This window comes from Adiantum capillus-veneris, chromosome 22 (assembly GCF_014529385.1).
Source record: "Adiantum capillus-veneris isolate H3 chromosome 22, ASM1452938v2, whole genome shotgun sequence".
Lineage (NCBI taxonomy): Eukaryota > Viridiplantae > Streptophyta > Polypodiopsida > Polypodiales > Pteridaceae > Adiantum > Adiantum capillus-veneris.
Genome location: NC_140952.1, coordinates 41,074,428 through 41,093,812, shown reverse-complemented (window position 1 = coordinate 41,093,812; position 19,385 = coordinate 41,074,428). Strand labels below are relative to the sequence as shown.

Genomic DNA, 19,385 nt, shown 5'->3' with positions numbered 1-19,385 from the left:
GGGGACCTGGGTGCCATATATAGAGAAGCCATATATTGAGTAGCTTCACATATAAGCTCAACATAAAATTGGGCTTCGCTAATAAACCACGCAAGGGTTTATCCTGCCCCAAATCCGCCAATGCAACAAGCATATGCTCCTTCCAAGCAACAAAATCTGCACCATCAAACTGTGTCAGACCATAACGCTGGAAGTCAAGTGAAAAATCAGCCATAATTCTCGCAAAAGAGCAACCAACAATGAGTAGCAAATGTCAACCAAATCAGCCCTAAACTGGCTCGAATCGCATCAACAAAAGTCTGCAAATATGGCTGTAAATCAGTCCCAAAACAGCCCCAAAATTCAGCTCTTAAACAGCTGCATAAACAAGTCACAAACATGTCCCAGATCAACCTACAACTGAGCCATACATGAACACCTGCAAAGAGGAAACAATGGCTGAAAATTCAGCGTCCAAATAAGCCCTCAAACCTGTAGCTGAAACCTGCTAAAAAACCTCAAGCCATTAGTGCTCAAATCCGGCTACCTGGCTCATAGCCACACAAGCATACATCACAATACTCACTCCTATGAGTGTGCCAAGATAATTGTATGCCTGTCAAACCCATGAGCTAATCACCAAGCCCACAATGTGCGGTACCGATGCATACACACGCACAAATCTCCCACCTACAGAGAACACCGCACGCAAATGCTAAGTGCAACCTGCAATCTCTACCTAGATCGCATAAATGATACGCATAAAACTCCTGGGAAAATTTCGCCAGAGTTTTGTCAGTAAAATGGCCGCAAAACTAGTAACCAAACTGACTGCATGCTCAAAACCATTGACGAAGGAAATTTGGAATGGCGGCCTCTACACCAAAATAAACTCCATTGCGCCACAAGGGAAATGAGATAAGGGCACCACCTAGTCTTGGAAGCGTGGGCTAGGACCACTACACAAAGAGAGAGAGAGAGAGAGAGAGAGAGAGAGAGAGAGAGAGAGAGAGAGAGAGAGAGATCACTATGAATGAAGCATTAACCTTAGTGTGTGTACAAGGAATGGATGAATTCAAACACTCCCAACACAAATAGTCATGTAGATTACCAAACAACCACTCAAGGATTAGCCAAGATCACATCAAGCACTCTCACACACATATAAAAGATTTCTCTTAATTAACATAAGTAAGAGGAGGAGAGGTTACTAGCATGAAACAATTTGCACTCTAGAATGTGCAAGAATAGAGTGAATGAATGAGCTTATGGGCTCATGGTGAGTGATACAAAGACTCAATGGGGCTGAGGGAGGCTTGAAATTACAAAGGGGAAGGCCTCTTTATATAGGAAAGAGAGTGATTAGGAGTGCGGTTAAGATCCAAGTGTAATTTGTACAAATGAAGCTTGATAAGAGACATTCAACCAATGAAGAAGCTCCTTCCAAGTGATTTGTTGACCAATTAGCTCCATCATCACTTGTGTTGTCTTCACTCCTTCCTCCATAGCTTGAGTCCAAGAGCTTCCTTATTTTAAAATGTAAAGAATCTACATAAAATCAATACATATCTAGTAATAATAGAAAGGGGTTGAATGAGAACTTATGAATTACAACAAGATTAAGCATGACTTGAGAGGTGATTAGAAGAGGAATTTTGATGGGGTTTTGAGCTTGAGAGAGAGGAGGGTGAGAAGACTAATGGCTGATTTTTAGAGAAGGTCTCAATGTGGAAAAGGTGTGTGTGTGTAAAGGTAGAGGGGGCGGTCTCCACCATAGTTGAAAAAACTGACGTCCGCCATTTTGGCCATATCTCCTAGACCGTAGATGCAAAAATTATAAGAAAACTATGGCCAGAATCTCCAGCTCATCAGCTACAACTTTGATGAAGACAACTTTTCTTGGATCGGAGTGGAAGTATTTTTTAAAAATTCAGCAAAATCATGTGTCTGGTTTCTTCCTTTACCAAGTGTTCCACTTGGGTCCCATTTGTTTGAATCATCATATGGCTCCAAAGCCATGATGATATGAGCCACTCATGACCCTTGAATCATGGGTGCATGGCTCCACAACCACATTATATCTTTTCTTTTCACATTTACATATTTTCCCTTCCCTTTACCACTAGGTTCTCCATCTACCTTTCACGTCCGGTGAACTAGTCAAGAAAAAATTCCTATCAAATCATTTTTTTAAAAAAAATTTCCAAGAGGTTGTTCTCACTATTTCTTTTATTGTAAACCTCTAGAAGCAAGGAAAACCAACAAAATATGATAAACAAAAATTTGTGATAGGCTCGGATCATAGCCCCCCCAAACCTGGCTAGGGGTATTTATGCCTCTAGCCTACTTTCTTTGATCTTGAGCTGACCTTATCCTGATGTGATAAGGCTTTAGAGGCCATCCATTTGTCCTGGTCTTGTGCACTTTACCATCAATGTCTTGAAGTCTGTAAGAGCCATTTTTGAACTTTTTGGTGACCAAGAACGGGCCTTCCCATCGAAAAAGAAACTCTCCATCCTTACGAGTGTTGAAGCGATTGTCATATTGAAGCACCAGAGATCCCTTTTTGATGTCTTTGGATGCTAGATTTTTGTTGAACTTTTCTCTGCGCTTCTCTGCTTCTTGAGAATAGTGGTTGATGGCTTCTTCACGATCCAATTGCAGCCTCTCTAGATCCATGATCCTTTGATGTACTTTCTCCTTTTGAGAGCCTACCTGGCTACCCAATATTCGAAGACTTGTTAACTTCACTTCAATGGGCAAAAGCGCCTCCTTTCCATAAACCAAATGAAAGGGTGTGTACCCTAATGTGGTTTTGAAGGAGGTTCTATAGGCCCATAGAGCTCCATTCAGGTGTTTGTCCCAATCTTGGCGCCTCGCATGTACCTGTTTGGTGAGAATTTTGCAAATGATTCCATTTACCTTTTCCACCAAACCATTGCACTGAGGGTAGTAAGGAGTAGAGTGTTGATGCTGAATGTTTAGCTTCTTCATGAGTTCTCCTACCAAGTCTGCTCTAAACCCTGGTCCTCTATCAGATAGTATTTCAAGAGGGGTGGCAAACCGGCAACAGATGTGGTCAAAGATGAACTGACTCACATCCTTAGCAGTAATTCTATTGGTCGGCATAGCCTCAGCCCATCTAGTCATGTAGTCTACTCCCATGATGATGTACTCTTTACCTGAGTGAGTGCGTGGTAGAGGCCCTATGGCATCAATTCCCCACTTCTCAAAGGGCCCATATACCTTTATTGGGTTCTGAGGTTCAGCTATGAGCCGTCGTGGTCCTGCTTTCTGACATTCATCACATGTTTGACACCAGTATTTGACATCACGATGAAGACTTGGCCAAGTAAACCCAGCTTGTAGAACCTTTCTACTAGTGACGTCGTGTGCAAAGTGTCCTCCGCACATATCATCGTGACAAGATTTTAAAATCTCTTCAATTTCACTCTTCAAAGGCACTCTCCTAAGCACACCATCCTTACCAAGACAATACAAGTCATCATTTACTATGAGATACCTGGTAGCCTTCCCAGCTAACCATCGCCTTTCCCCTGCATTCAAGTGTTTAGGAGCCTCTCCTTGCTCCAGAATGTGCATAATATCTTCCAAGTCCTCCTTGCCTTGCTGAAGTGGAAGTTTGATGGCCACTGCTCCCACTATTGACTCATTTAACTTTGATGATGCTAGGTGATCTGCATCCTTGTTCTGGTCTCTTGGCACATGATGTACTTGTGCCTCCCTAAATCTCCTCATAAGAGCTTTGGATTCTCTCATTTTAGTAGAGAGAGGGGAATTTTTGCAAGCCCATGTACCTTGCATTTGCCTTACCAAAATCATGGAGTCACCAAAAGCATTTAATCTCTTAATTGAATTATCGAGGCACCAACAAAGGCCATGAATTAGAGCATGATATTCTGCTTCATTGTTGGAGTGGACATCTTCTAGAGTGATCCCTTCACCGTGGATCCTCTCTCCCAATGGAGATAAGACCACGATGCTTGCAGTTGCCTTATCCTTGGTTCTCTTGTATGCTCTATCAAAGTAGAGGCTATAAGCATTGACCAAAGCCTCTAGAGCTGGAGGTGGTGGAAGTTCCTTTCTCTACAAATGGAAAACTTTTTCATAGCACTTGTTTGTTAAAATGTCGGCTAAGCATGCTCGAGTTGTTCTTTCAACCAGTATTGTATAATCAAACTCTTGAAGTCACACCACCCACTTTGCTATTTTGTCAGAGATTTCCATATGTTGTAGTGCATAGGGAAACATATCCTCCACAGTGATAATTACAAACCTCTTCGGCAACAAGTATGGCCGAAATTTTTGTTACCGCAAACATGAGAGCTAACACTAGCTGTTCCATTAGGGTGTAGGCCTTCTCTGTGTTTTCCATGAGGCGGCTAGCAAAATACACAGGCCTCATAAAGGATGTTTTTGGATCTTTTTGTAGGAGGGCAGCACCAATGGCCTCTTCTCCCACACTAGGGTTTACAAAGAATGTTTCTTCCCAACAAGGTTGGAGGATTACAGGGAGTGACCCTAACATATTTTTAATCTCTCTAAAATGCCCATCACTTTCTTCACTCCAAACAAGCGTCTCTTGACGAGTCAGCTGTTGTAGAGGAAATATCACTTGGGAGAGTAAGTGTATGAATCTACTCAAATATCTTAGCTTTTGCAAGAAAGAGATTAATTGTTTGATGGAAGTTGGGGAAGGTAGATTTAGTAATGTTTCTATCTTTTCAGGATCTACCTCGATTCCATCAATGGACACTACATGCCCTAATAGTGTAACCTTGCTTTCCCCAATGTGACATTTGTCCCTGTTTAGTTGTCCACCCAGCTTAGCTAAACGAGTAAATCCTTCATCAATCTTGCCGAGATGCATACTTTTGGAGCTGTAAATACAAAAGTCATCTATGAAAACCCTTATGGACTTACCAAAGTAAGGTTGGAAGACCATGTTCATGATTCGTTGAAAGGTGGCTGGAGCGTTGGTGAGACCAAAAGGCATGACTCGAAATGCAAAACATCCCCATGGTGTGATGAAAGTAGTCTTTTTCTGGTCCTCCTCTGCAATGCGTATTTGAAAGTAGCCAGAGTAGCCATCACACACTGTGTATCTCTCATGGCCTGCTACTTCATTTAGAATCTCATCTTGAAATGGAAGAGGGAAGTGGTCCCTCTTTGTTGCAGCATTTAGTGGCTTGTAATCCACGCACACTCGCCATTTACCATTCTTCTTTGGCCTCACCACTACTCGGGAGACCCATTCTGAATCTTCTACTGGGTATATGAATCCTGCTTCTAAGAGTCTCTTCACCTCAGACAACAGTGCATTTTGTTGCACAACTCCTAATCTTCTTAGTTTTTGTACTACTGGCTTGCTCCCTTCTTTTAGATGGATATGATGCTTCACTGTAGCGACACCTGTAATGTGAGTGTAATCAGAAATAAACAATGATGCATGCTTCTTGAGAACATTTACATAACCCTCCTTTTCTTCTTCCTTTAAATCCTTGGATAACATCTCCTCTAGGCTGTCATCCCACACATTCTCCATTTGGATCCTTGGGTTGTCTTCTGATGAGGTAGTTTCCTTTATGGTGACGCCCATGACTTCGAAATTGCTATCACTCTCTTCACTTGAACTCTCTTCCTCGTCCATGGATGAGGAGCATCCACTTGAGCTCCACTCATCAGCTGACGTTTCTAGTTCAAGGTTCTCGTCGCCCATTCTTTAGGTTATAAAGCACCTTCCGACTATGGCCACCCATGCGAGGCCTCAACTCCAAGTCTCCTGTTGCCCAATCTTGCCTAGCTCCTATACCCATGAGCCAAGGTCGTCCTAAAATAAGGGGGTATCCTTCTCCCTTTACTGGCATCACATAAGCATCAACCTCTATAGTGATTCCAAAAACAGAAACTCTCAAAGCTTTCACTACACCCACACAAGTGACAGAGACATTATTGGCCATTTTTGCCCTAAAGTTTGATGATTCCATTACCTCTAAACCCAATTGATGCATTAGCTTTTCTGTCATGACACAAACCTCTGCTCCACTGTCAATGTAAGTTTTTGGAATCCGTTGTCCCTTGATTTGAGCCTCCACCAAAGGCACTATATCTTTGAGACCATATGCTTTGATTACACTTACTAGCTTACTTCACTTTGCCCTCGTGCTCACCATTTTTGACCATTGTCGTTGAAGCTTTGGGAAGATATGAAGTAGTTGTGGCCAAGTAATCTTTGGTCCTTGAGAACTCACATCAGCTGTTAAGTCATAAGGTTGTGTCCGAGATCCCATAGGGAAATCAGAGATGTCAATTTGAGACCTAGTACGGGTCTTTCTCTTCTTGGCTTCATCTTTAGTTGCTCGAGATGTACTTGCTTCATTGCTTGCATCCTTGCTTGTTTCTTTACCTACTTCATCTTGGACACGCACACGTTTGATAGGCATTGTAGCCACTTCATCTATCTTCATCTTCCCTTTAGCTATTTCTTCCTGCTTGCTTCTGCCCTTGAGGACCTCCTCCATCCTTATGATGTTCACATTTGGTTGAGTAGCAGGGGCTTGAGCTTGAGCACGAGGTGGCTGCAAAATTTGAGGTTGCGGTTGCTCTTGTGCTTGAGCTCTAGCACGGGGAGGACCTACTTGTTGTCGAGGACCTCTGACAGGGTAGTCATATCTTCTGGGATGAGGGCAATTATACATGCCGTGGCCATTTTCGCCACAATTGTAACACAACATTTTCCTTGCTTGACGTCGCATTGGTGGCTGATTCCCACCATTTCCCTCCATAGGCCTTCTTGCACCCTGTACAAGATTTACTCTCAACCCCTCTAGCTGGTTTGTGAGATTGTTTATTTGTTGGAGCATATCTTCTTGTTGACCTCTATTGAGGTATGGTGCATTAGGCACATTTGGAGGTATGTGAGAAGCTTCCATAGTTGTGATATTGCCTCCCAAAGCTAGCTGACCAGCTTGGGCTTGATAGAGAATCTTTCTATTCTTTTCCCTAGCAATTCTTAAGGCATCTTCAAAAGCATTTGGAAATTTGCTCTTTACCTTCTCCCCTAGCAAGGGGTACAAACCTGAGATAAATCGATCCTTTTGGAGGCAAGTGGGAGCTCGCTCACCAGGGTTTAGTGAGTCTGACCATTGCCCCCAAAGTTTCAGAAAACCTTCCTCATAGGTTGCATAACCATGAGGGTCAACTTGATGAAGGGCCAAAAGCCGTTGCCATCGTTCTTCTGCCGAATTGGCTCGTTGAAATCTTCGTAGGAAAGCCGCCTTCAATCCCTCCCAATCAATTCTTTGGGGTGGATCTAGAGCCTGGAACCATACCCTAGCTTCTTCTTTGAGCACCAAAGGAAAAGCTCTCAATTTCAATGCTTCATCATCCCTCCCAGAGACAAGGAAATCCATCTCCAAGTTATCCAAAAAATCCCCAGCATTTTCCCCACTACGCCCAAAAAAATTTGGGAAAGCCATCATAAAAGTGGGTTGCCTTCCTCTCAATACAGCACAAAGATGAAAACGTCTAGGCCCAAATCATATCTTATTAAGGGTAGAATAAATGGATTGATAGATGCATTAATCTCAGCTAGACGACGAGGGCCTAGTAAGTTCCTTATGATGTTTTGGAACCTAAGCTTTGTGATAGCTATTATATGCACAGTTTGTCTAGCAAGAGGTTGGAAAGGTCCATATAAATCCCTATGATTCATGGAGTATGCTTAAAGCAAGATGAAGATGTGAACATCAAAAGATACATTATACTCCAAAATAGGAAATATTATAGGGTCAGGGGACAACAATATCTCTCTCAACCTCTCAGCTCCAAAATAGAAGAACAATCTTTGTTGGAAAAAAATCTTTCTATCAATGCGCACATTCACCCTAATATTCTGAACTGATTGAAAGTTGTAGAAAATGGGATTATTCATCGGTGCATTAAATACAAGCTTCCATGAAGAACTTCATTGAAGTTGAGCTCTCTTAGATCCCACCATTTGAGAGATGCGAAGAATTTGTTCACCAGTGATTAGCCTAGCTTTGGTGTGACCATCTTCAACTTTGTAGAGTTCATAGGGTTCGATGGCTACCCTCTCAACCACATTGAGCCTTCTTGCTAGGAGTACTTGGAGTGCATCACCATATGTAGCCTCTTGCCAATACCGCACCCCATTGATGTGTAGCTCCCCCTCCAAAAACTTGTTAATACCCGAGTTTGAGAGTGCTTTCACCACCTGAAGTCGAGGCTTCAAAGAAAGTGTCTTCACACTAGCCACAAAGCACTCAACACAATTTTTTGACCTAGGGACTTGATGACTACAAGATTTTCCTTGAAGCAAAGAAGGGTGTGTGTAGTTAACTCTCTTTACCCGCATATGTGCCGTTTGTCGATAAAGACGCTTCTTTTCTCGAGCTTCTTGGGGAGACCATAGTGGAAGTCTCGGAGAATTTGATGGATCTTCTTTCATAGGATTGACAGAGCGCTGCTTGAGAACTCCTCCGTGGGGGCACCAATTTATGACGAAGGAAATTTGGAATGGCGGCCTCTACACCAAAACAAACTCCATTGCGCCACAAGGGAAATGAGATAAGGGCACCACCCAGTCTTGGAAGCGTGCGCTAGGACCACTACACAAAGAGAGAGAGAGAGAGAGAGAGAGATCACTATGAATGAAGCATTAACCTTAGTGTGTGTACAAGGAATGGATGACTTCAAACACTCCCAACACAAATAGTCATGTAGATTACCAAACAACCACTCAAGGATTAGCCAAGATCACATCAAGCACTCTCACACACATATAAAATATTTCTCTCAATTAACATAAGTAAGAGGAGGAGAGGTTACTAGCATGAAACAATTTGCACTCTAGAATGTGCAAGAATAGAGTGAATGAATGAGCTTATGGGCTCATGGTGAGTGATACAAAGATTCAATGGGGCTGAGGGAGGCTTGAAATTACAAAGGGGAAGGCCTCTTTATATAGGAAAGAGAGTGATTAGGAGTGCGGTTAAGATCCAAGTGTAATTTGTACAAATGAAGCTTGATAAGAGACATTCAACCAATGAAGAAGCTCCTTCCAAGTGATTTGTTGACCAATTAGCTCCATCATCACTTGTGTTGTCTTCACTCCTTCCTCCATAGCTTGAGTCCAAGAGCTTCCTTATTTTAAAATGTAAAGAATCTACATAAAATCAATACATATCTAGTAATAATAGAGAGGGGTTGAATGAGAACTTATGAATTACAACAAGATTAAGCATGACTTGAGAGGTGATTAGAAGAGGAATTTTGATGGGTTTTTGAGCTTGAGAGAGAGGAGGAAGGAGAGGAGGGTGAGAAGACTAATGGCTAATTTTTAGAGAAGGTCTCAATGTGGAAAAGGAAGGGTGTGTGTGTGTGTAAAAGTAGACGGGGTGGTCTCCACCACAGTTGAAAAAACTGGCGTCCACCATTTTGGCCATATCTCCTAGACCGTAGATGCAAAAATTATAAAAAAACTATGGCCAGAGTCTCCAGCTCATTAGCTACAACTTTGATGAAGACAACTTTTCCTGGATCGGAGTGGAAGTATTTTTTAAAAATTCAGTAAAATCATGTGTCTGGTTTCTTCCTTTACCAAGTCTTCCACTTGGGTCCCATTTGTTTGAATCATCATATGGCTCCAAAGCCATGATGATATGAGCCACTCATGACCCTTGAATCATGGGTGCATGGCTCCACAACCACATCATATCTTTTCTTTTCACATTTACACATTTTCCTTTCCCTTTACCACTAGGTTCTCCCTCTACCTTTCACCTCCGGTGAACTAGTCAAGAAAAAATTCCTATCAAATCATTTTTTTTATAATTTTTTGCAAGAGGTTGTTCTCACTCTTTCTTTTATTGTAAACCTCTAGAATAAAGGAAAACCAACAAAAATATGATAAACAAAAATTTGTATAGGCTCAGATGACCATGAGCAACCAAAGCGCATCAAACCGCACTCCAAATGCATAAGATCTGCAAAACTATGGCAAACAATGCTCGAGGTCACAAGACTCTCCCACCTGAGAGAAAACCACTATCTCAAGCAAAGAAAGATACACAACTCCTCACTCTTGCGAGAGTGGATACAAAAAACACAAAACTGTGTCCAAACTGACAAAACCTGTCAAAGTGAGAGTAAACACTCGATCACAAACTATGGCGAGAATCTGGGAAAAATCCAACAGAATTTCCCCTGAAAACTGAGCAAAAAACTCAAGTACAATCTCTACCAGAAACCATAACACTACTCAATGCCAATGAGTAGAAATGCTAAAATGGCTCCACATTTTCACATACAATGGCAATCCGCACTCAACGTACATCAACGGAGTGACCGCGCATAAGCAAGTGCCAAAAGATTTTCAATCCAGAAACTTGATCAATGCGAAAACAATGCTCTCAAGAGAGCTCACCGGCACTTGAAAGTGCTCGTCAAAATGCATGTATAATGGGCATCAACCATGCGCCATAACCATATGCAAACCATCCCCAAAGACCATGAATCCAAGCACAAAATCACTGCCAAAGTATCCTGTGAAAACCAGTGAAAGAAGCTCCACCTGTGTGCTCCAAAAAACTACGTCTCTCAAGAGACCGCTTCGGTGGTGTGTAAACGCCTCCATACTTCGTTGCCCAAGTCTACCAAAAAACCCTCAAACTACAAGCTTAACACAAGCTGCAATTGGATCTTCAACTCAAAATTTATCCACTCAACTTCAAGCATCTCCTGTGCTTCCAAAAGTGCATCAAACTTGCACACAATGCGACAACAGAAAATCTGGAATTTCTGTATACAGTCAGTTTGAGCTGAATACCAGCAAAACGGTGAGGAATTTGCAAAAAGTTTTTTCTCCAAAGTTGTAGACCACGTCGAAACGGATGGGCTAGATGGATAGAATTCTCAGGTCTGCATTCTACAAGGAGAAAAACGAATCTGAAAACAGTGCTGCTGCGCACACAGTTTTAGGGCAGCACCTTCACTTACACACAATCTTCCACACTTCTTTCTGAGCTTCCACAAGAGCATACATCACTCTCAACTGAGCTCACAAGCTCCCATTGCATTCTCACAAAGCTTCTAAGCTTTCTTAATCTCTCTACCGTCGAGAGCGAGCGAGCTATCACCTCGAAGCTCTCAAAGCCGTCGTGCTCTCCGCGGTCACCATAGCTCTGATACCAATTGAAGGGGATCGGGGAGCACCACAGACGGAGAGTGTGAGAGAGAGAAGGATACACACACGCGATGTGGGTGGGGAGACTCCAAAGAGTGGGCAGCCCCCTATACACTTATGCTATGTATAAGGTATACAAGTTAGTGGGCGCCCAGACTCTGGGCGGTTGGGCAAGGCATAGACGCCTATACTCCAACAAGGAGGGAGCTTGTTTGGGAGTTCAAAACTCTTGGATAATGGCTTTACCTTCTTGATAAACTGACCGTTTTCCTATTGAGTGTGCTTCTCACATATTTGGAGTTCTTCCTTCAAGTTAGGTGGATGTTAGATCTTTTGCAAACCAAAATTTGGTGTCCTTGAGAAGCCGCAATTGCTCAAGGATTTTGATTTGATCTGCGTTGGTCTTGAATATTAGGATTGCATGGTTGGAACGATATCTGTGTGTAAGAGACATGATTATGGATGACCCCATTGTACCATGTGGGATGTTGTTTGGATGTGAGCAAAGGAACTCTGGAACATTGAAGGCGATATCCTATTGGCATTGTCATTCACCTAGCGTGGACAGTACACAATCTTCAACCTTACCAAAGATGATACTTGCACTTGGCTTCTGACCTCCTTTGTGAGGGTGGTATCTACTTCCATATTTGTGTTATTGAGCTTAAGGTCGCCCTTCTCTTTCCAGTCACTTGGAATCCTATGAATGCGAACACTGAGGGCGATATCCTACACTTGGGTTTTGACCTCCTTTGTTGAAGGTGGTCTCTACTTCCACCTTTGTGTTGTTGAGCTTGATTTCCATATCTTTCTTTTTGTGGTTCTCCACTATGGTGAATCGAGCCTCGATGGAGATGAGTCTACGCTTCAGCTCCTCATTCTCCTTGCCAAGCTTCTTGACTTCATTTTGAGGACCTATGTGTTACATTGTTTGTCTTTGTTTGTGTTTTGAGGACCCCGGAGAATGTAGACTTGCCTTGAGATGAGGCTCAAGTGGCCATGATGGGCACATGCTTCCTATGAAGATACACAAAGCATCGCTGCTAGAGAGTCACGCGCAACTTGAATGGAGTCGAAATTGGTTCTAAAGACAAGTCTCAGAGTTGAGGGCAGCTCGAGCAAAGTCAAGGTTGGGCTAGTTCGATAAAGTTGGGGTTATGGGTAGCTTCAACAAAGTCAAAATTGTGCGAATGATTAGATGTGTGTGCAAGGCAGTGTTGGTTGGGAGGACAAGGTTGTGTTAACGCTCTACCTAATCTCTACATCCTCTTTACCTACTCCATCTACACCTCCCTCTAAACCCTAATTGCTTCTTAAATCCTAATCTTATATGTCTACCCTCGACTTAATCTCTATCTACACTCTCTATGTATCCTCCCTCTCTACCTAGTTTACCTAAACTCTACACCCTCTCTATCTACTCTATCCACACCTCTCTCTACACCCTAGTCTCTTCCTAAATCTTATTCTTATCCATTTGGGTAATAGCATGAAGCACCCATATGGATTCATTGGTCCTTATATAAAGTACCATGACATATTTAATCCTTGTTAAATGGTGGAGTTAGTGTAGTTCTATCTACTTGTGCTTTTGTAAGTACCAAAAAGACTCCATTGGTACTTGTGGAAAGTATCATGCAAAACATAATCAGAGTCAGGTGTTGAATCTTGAGATTTCTACTTGTCAGGTAATATCCCAAAACTCTATGAACCACTTAGAAAGTTCACATGGTACTTACATTGCACTTAAAAACCTAAATGCAAGGTTTAGTTTCACATTGCATACCTCTATACAGTCAGTGTCGTCTCTAATCTTTGAGTTGCTTGTATCAGCCCCTAGAGCTATCAATGCACTTGAGAGAGCAATGACCTTTGCATCAATTACCACTAGCTTAGAATCCAATGCACCACATGCTCCTCCCTCCATGCTGTCTTTTAGTGTTTGAATCTCGGTCAATTGCCCTTGAAGCACTACTGTAATAGCTGAAGGAGGAATCTCTAAGCTCGAGCGAGATTTTCCGAGAAATCCCTAAAATGAGCGATATAGGGCAAGGCACATATACAAAAAAAAAAACCAAACATGATAGCTTAGGTGACTTCAAGCACAACAACAAAAAATTAATTCAAGATTGGAACTATTTTTAATGGTAAATCAACCACAAATTTTTGATCGACAAAACCCTTTGAACAAGGTTTGGGTAGAGTGTTTCCTTTGATGGGCTAGAACACTTGGAACCATTACAATGGCATGTTGAGATTCCTCCCTTGATATTCCTCTCCTTGGAAATTGTGGGTGCGGACATATGTCCATGAGCGGCGCCAACACACCCTTAAAAAATTTTGTAGGCATATCCTCGACTAGCACGTTGCATTTTCCATCTTTTTCTAACAAAGAAAGACGCACATTGACGGCCACTATACCATTTCCTTTTTACATTTTCTCTGATGAAGCAAGCAACAACAACAAGTAGCACATTAAATAAGTAGCAAGGTTTGTTAAAGCTTGCTTGGCCATGGATTTCACTTGGTATCTCTTAGGGATAGTGACAGTTAGCACACCAGCTTCAACTACAACTTTCACATCATCCAATTTGACATTATCTGGAGGTTGAAATTGTCGAACAAATCGGCCAAGTGATCTCTCTACGGCATACCATGTCACGGGTCCTTTCTCTTTCACATTCTTGAACTCCCCAGTGATTTCCAAGGTACCATCTTCATGCACATGCACTTGTACATCCTTTTTTATGATACCACGAATAACCAATTTGAAGATGTGGGCATTGGAAGTCCTCTCTCTCTCTCTCTCTCTCTCTCTCAATCTAGAGAGAGAGGGAGAGAGCGAGAGAGGAGAGAGGAGAGAGAGCGAGAGACAGAGAGAGAGAGAGAGAGAGCTAAGCCAGTCTCTCTCTCTCAGTTTAAAAAAAAAACTCTCAGAGAGAGAGAGAGAGAGATAATCCAATCTCCATCGTTTTTTTTTTCAGCAAATAAAAATTATGCCGAAGCACGTACAGATCACAAAGAGAGAGAGAGATGTCAAAAAAAGAACGATGGAGACTGACCTAGCTCTCTCTCTTTTTTTTTTTTGGAAAGAAAACTAAAAGACTTGCAAAGCTAAATAGCAGATGGTAGTTTTAATTACAAGAGCAAGAGCTTTAGGTTTACAGAAGCTAATCCACAGCCAAAAAAATAGTTCTAGTAGAAGACTAAGATTGCAATTCCCACCGAGCACAACAAAAAGATACAATATGTGCACTAATTAAGCTAATCTGCAGCCGAAAAGCTATTGCTAGTAGTAGACTAAGATTGTAATTCCCATCGAGCACAGCAAAAAGATACAATATGCACTGATGACGTAACTGGGGACATTTTTTCTACTGAGTCCTATATTTTTTACTCATTGAATGGCATTGCCTTCTCCTCAGCTGCCTCACCGCCGCCAGACTCCTCCAAGTTGGAGACATCCCCACCCTTCTTTCCCATTTCGTGGTATCCTTCTGTCCCCATTTGCTCTTTTGGTGTCTGCCCTCCCTTGCTGCTCCCATCCGCAAGGCGCTCCTGCGCTTCTAAGGTCTTGCCTCCAATGCCTCCAGGAACGACCATCTCTCTAGCGCGGGCCTTCTGGTCAAGCTTCTCGCGAGATTCCATTGGCTTCGATGGTGTGGTTGCTCTTGAAAAGAACAAAGCAAAAAATGGTGAGCAGGTTGCTAGAAAAGATTATAATGCTAACTGCCTCAAGCAAGTATTATTGGCTTATCTCTCTCTCTCTCTCTCTCTCTCTCTCTCTCTCTCTCTCTCTAAAGCAACTGTATATACTACACTTGCAAATACTATAGTTTCTAGTTTAATCTGTTACATAATGTGTTACGCAATTTCTTGTAAGCTTACATGAAAGAATGGTGCACCTCACATGACCTGAGCATCTGCAGCATCTGCAACAAGAGGAAGGCATGGAGTCTTTCATGACCCACTTACAAAAAGGAAGCAGGTCACCAGATAAAAGAAAACAGTATTGTAAAACACCACCAGAATCTCCAAGCCAACACCGCTTTGTGGATGATAAATGCCTTCTATAAGGCTCGGGAGAATAAGAAGTATATCCACCATGAAAGCTTGCATGGTGTTGTAGCGTACATAGTGATTGAAGTTTGGATCCGGACGACCAGGAAATAGAGGCCAAAGAAAACTGCAACACTTGCAAAAGGGGTGATGGAGTAAACACGTAGGAGCGGGTAGAGAGGTCTAAAGGCTACCTGGGCTTGGGGGAACTGTGTGAGAAAATACCGTCCATATTGTACACCATCCAGGAAAGGGAGAAGGTACGCAGAAGCAAAAACAATCCTTTCTGCTGTAGTTATGCCATCTCCACGCCACCCTTCTGCATGCACTGTTAGACGCAAAGGCCTGCTCTTGCTACCCCTATGAGAAGCAGAGCTTAATTTCCTTCTTGACTGCTGTGAGAAAGTTGACTGGAGGGAAGGTAGCAAAGGAGAGATGAAGGAGGATGCTGAGGACGCCCTCACCATGCGCTCACAACGCACAATGTACGCCATCGTCTCTCTCTCTCTCTCTCTCTCTCTCTCTCTCTCTCTCTCTCTCTCTCTCTCTCTCTCTCTCTCTCTCTCTCTCTCTCTCTCTCTCTCTCTCTCTCTCTCTCTCTCTCTCTCTCTCTCTCTCTCTCTCTCTCTCTCTCTCTCTCTCTCTCTATCTCTCTCACACACACACACACACACAATTTTTTTTTAAAAAACTATCTGAAAGAGCATGCTTCGGCGTGCGCTCTTTCATATAGTTTTTTTAAAAAATTGTGAGAGTTTGGGTTCAGAGGAGGCGGAGGTATCATTGACTATGTATGTGTACGAGGTTTTCGAGTATGCATGCGCGTCAAAGTGCCAAGGGCTGATCCAGCAAAAACACTTTGCAAGGGCATGCATAAAGACCCTGGCTTGCAGCAGAGAGCACCATCATCTTCATGCACTACATCGGCCACCCAATGGCACCCATCGGCCCCGGCGTTCCCCCCTTCGACATCATCTCCCATTGGAAGACCCGCGTATGGACCTTCCAGAAGTCTGTCCTCTCAAAATGCCGCCAATACTGTGTGCGTTCGGGGGGCGTTCGGGGGCCAGCCTTCGCCAATGCTCTAGCCTTCAAGAGTTTGAAAACACTCTAGCATCATGGTATGAGGAGGGGCCTCCAATTCCATCGAGGTCCTTGAAGAAGAGCAATTCTGGGATCTGGTTGAAGAGCTGCTGAAGGTGTACTTGTCCCAAACCTTTGATGGACGAGGCGTGTGTCCTCTTTCTGTGGCAGACACCCATTGGGAAAAAGAAAACGTACGATCTCCAGACTTACCAGAGTTTGGGCAAGGCCCCCCTTCCCTTGGCCTTCTCTCTAGAATTACCACATGTGGGACTCACCTGAGATTTCCCCATGTTTTTCGGCAGGTGTATGTGTGTGTGTTTTTAAGGCGTATCTTCTTGACATAGGACTCCCTCTATATCCTATTATTCGGAGGATTTTGAGGCAGGCGGCGTACGCCGAATTGTCTCCGAAGTCGAAACCGCCAATCTCTTTGGCTATTGCAGTTGCTTTCAGAGGCGGTGGACGATGGCTCCACAAGCTTTTAAGCCACAACTCTCTCTCTCTCTCTCTCTCTCTCTCTCTCTCTCTCTCTCTCTCTCTCTCTCTCTCTCTCTCTCTCTCTCTCTCTCTCTCTCTCTCTCTCTCTCTCTCTCTCTCTCTCTCTCTCTCTCAGCTTGCCTGCGTCGACTTCAGGCCAAGGTAGGTCGCGAAATAGTCCCCCAACCAAAAACTTAGCAAGTTGAACTCGAAATCTTGCTGCTTCACACACGCATCTTCCAATCAACTGCGCTAACAACATAGGAGGCTTCATAGTGCTGCGTGGCATAGTGCAGCGCATTAATAAAAAAATATAACCAAGGCCCCCCAAAACCTACCTGGCTACGCTGTTGTTAATGAGTGTGTGTCATTGACCCCATGCTATTGCTCATGCCAGTGTGCTATAGTAGATGACTCTATGCCCTTCCTTTTGTCAGTCTTGTCCTTTGTCTTTGCAGCCGGCATCTCTAAGGATTTGTGTCGTACTTTTGTTTTTCCAAAATTTGCTGGGACATAGTGGCATTTTTTAAATTGAAAAGGGTACGATATTAAGCTGCGACACATTTTTCGCAAGCACTTAAGAATCAATGGAAAAAAGGAGAGCATTGAAAATATCCAAATAAAATTTAGGATTTTTTGAGGGTTTAACACTTTAATCTACCAAATCTAGCCGGTTTCCTTCAAGGCCACCCTCAAAAGTAACCGAGAATTTTAATTTTTTGTGCTTTAAAAATACACTAAAGACCAGTTTTCTATGGCATTTTTGTTTAAAATCGATCGCTAATTAATGTGCCCGTGATAGTGATATTGTTTCTCATTTTTTAGAGAGAGGGAGAGAGAGAGAGAGAGAGAGAGAGAGAGAGAGAGAGAGAGAGAGAGAGATCTAAGCATCTTCTCTCACTTAGCGTCATTCTTTCTGGTGGACGGACATGATCAATTGCAAAACAATGCGTTTTCAATACGATGCAGCTCTTTCCCTCATCTAGCTAATAAGATTTCCATACAACCTTATCTTGTGTAGACACAAGCTCAAAAATGATTGCATTTCGCGGCAAAAAAAAATGTATGCAAAGTCACTACAACAACTTCCCCTCTTGTTGAAACTATTGTTCCAGATGTGAAGAAGACCCTAATACTACCTTTTAGAGTAGGGCATGGCTTTTATCTTCATAGATTGGAGCAGAATTTGCCTCTTATAATTGGTGGTGACATGAATATTCCAGATGAGCAAGGATGTAAAGCATATTCCAATTATAATGTGCTTGTTTATTGAGTGGTGAATGTTATGGCCTACCCGATATCTGACATCTGCCATACTTTTTTAAACAATGATTCACAATAGAAAGGAGTAGCATCTTCAATCTTTTGGGAAAGAAGCTCTTCATATGAATACTCATACCCCTAAGCTTTGAGGTTGTCACATTGTACGGTAAAAAGATCCTAATTATTTTATTTATTTACAACTAATTTTTCCCCCAGTTATGACGATGCCTTTCTAGAAAATTTTAGGCATAGAACTCTATAAATTTTGGTTGTTATTTTTGTAAATTGATTTTAAAAGTCCTATATTGGTCAATTAAGGAAAAACATGATTTTAGTGTAACAAAAGAAGTCTTTCATAATTAATGGTGTTTTTCGGCAATGTGTCGCGTAAGAAGAGTGTCTTTGAATGAAGATCACAGTCTTGTAGTATAGATAGGGCAAGACGACATGGAAAAGATGATTGATGTATAAATGAACTAATGAGGTGCAATAAATTGCTATCAAATTGATGTGTCTAAGATGAGGAAGGATTCACATGCTCTCAAGTATAAATGACAATCAAGAACCAACATACTAGACACAGGAGCACTACAAATGACCTTACAAAAAGAAACTTACAATGACTTGAGCATTAAGTACAAGGCTAGACTTCTTATTAGTCTGTTAATCTTACTTTATGCTAAAAACATGTGAAGCCCAAGCGAGCCTAAGAGAGAAGATAATATTTTCAAATATTGTGTTTATTTTCTTAAAAGTAAACTTTGATCTTTTGGAATTTAGGAGGTAGTCTATCCATTGATAAACCTTTTTGTTGTGGTGCATGAATATATAACAAACAATAAGTATTATGTTGACGATAAAATTTACTATATCGTGTACAAACAGTTGCTCGGGTTTGTCCTTGCTCGGAAAAAATCGTTCGGTGCATGGTAACACTCTAGCTGAAGATGTTCCCTCTATATTCCACATGCTCTGACTTTTCTCTTGTAGTTGCACTTGGACACACTCTCCAATGTACTCTTTCTTGTAGACAACATCTGCTCCACTTCCGCTAGGATTTGGAGATTAACAGAGCTGCAATTCAAAATGAGTAAGGGCCCAAGTTGCAGGAAATAAAAGTTTGTAGCTTGCATTTCCAAAAATGATAAAATCTTGAAGGGATGTTTTCAAATCTTGGTACCTTCTAATCGACTTAGACTAAACCCTCACACAATATGAAAGTACCAAAGTGATCCATCAATTTTTCCCCAAAACCTGACCACCTTTTCATGCTTTCACCCATCTACTCTCTATA

At 42.3% G+C, this 19,385-nt stretch overlaps 2 pseudogenes; both read right to left on the bottom strand.

Annotated features, from left to right (window-relative positions):
- Positions 1-14,580: 14,580 nt before the first annotated feature.
- Positions 14,581-14,854, bottom strand: LOC147429205 (protein SLE3 pseudogene; annotated as a pseudogene).
- A 258-nt stretch (positions 14,855-15,112) lies between these two features.
- On the bottom strand, positions 15,113-15,759 carry LOC147429204 (protein TIC 20-v, chloroplastic pseudogene; annotated as a pseudogene).
- Between the last annotated feature and the right edge of the window lie 3,626 nt (positions 15,760-19,385).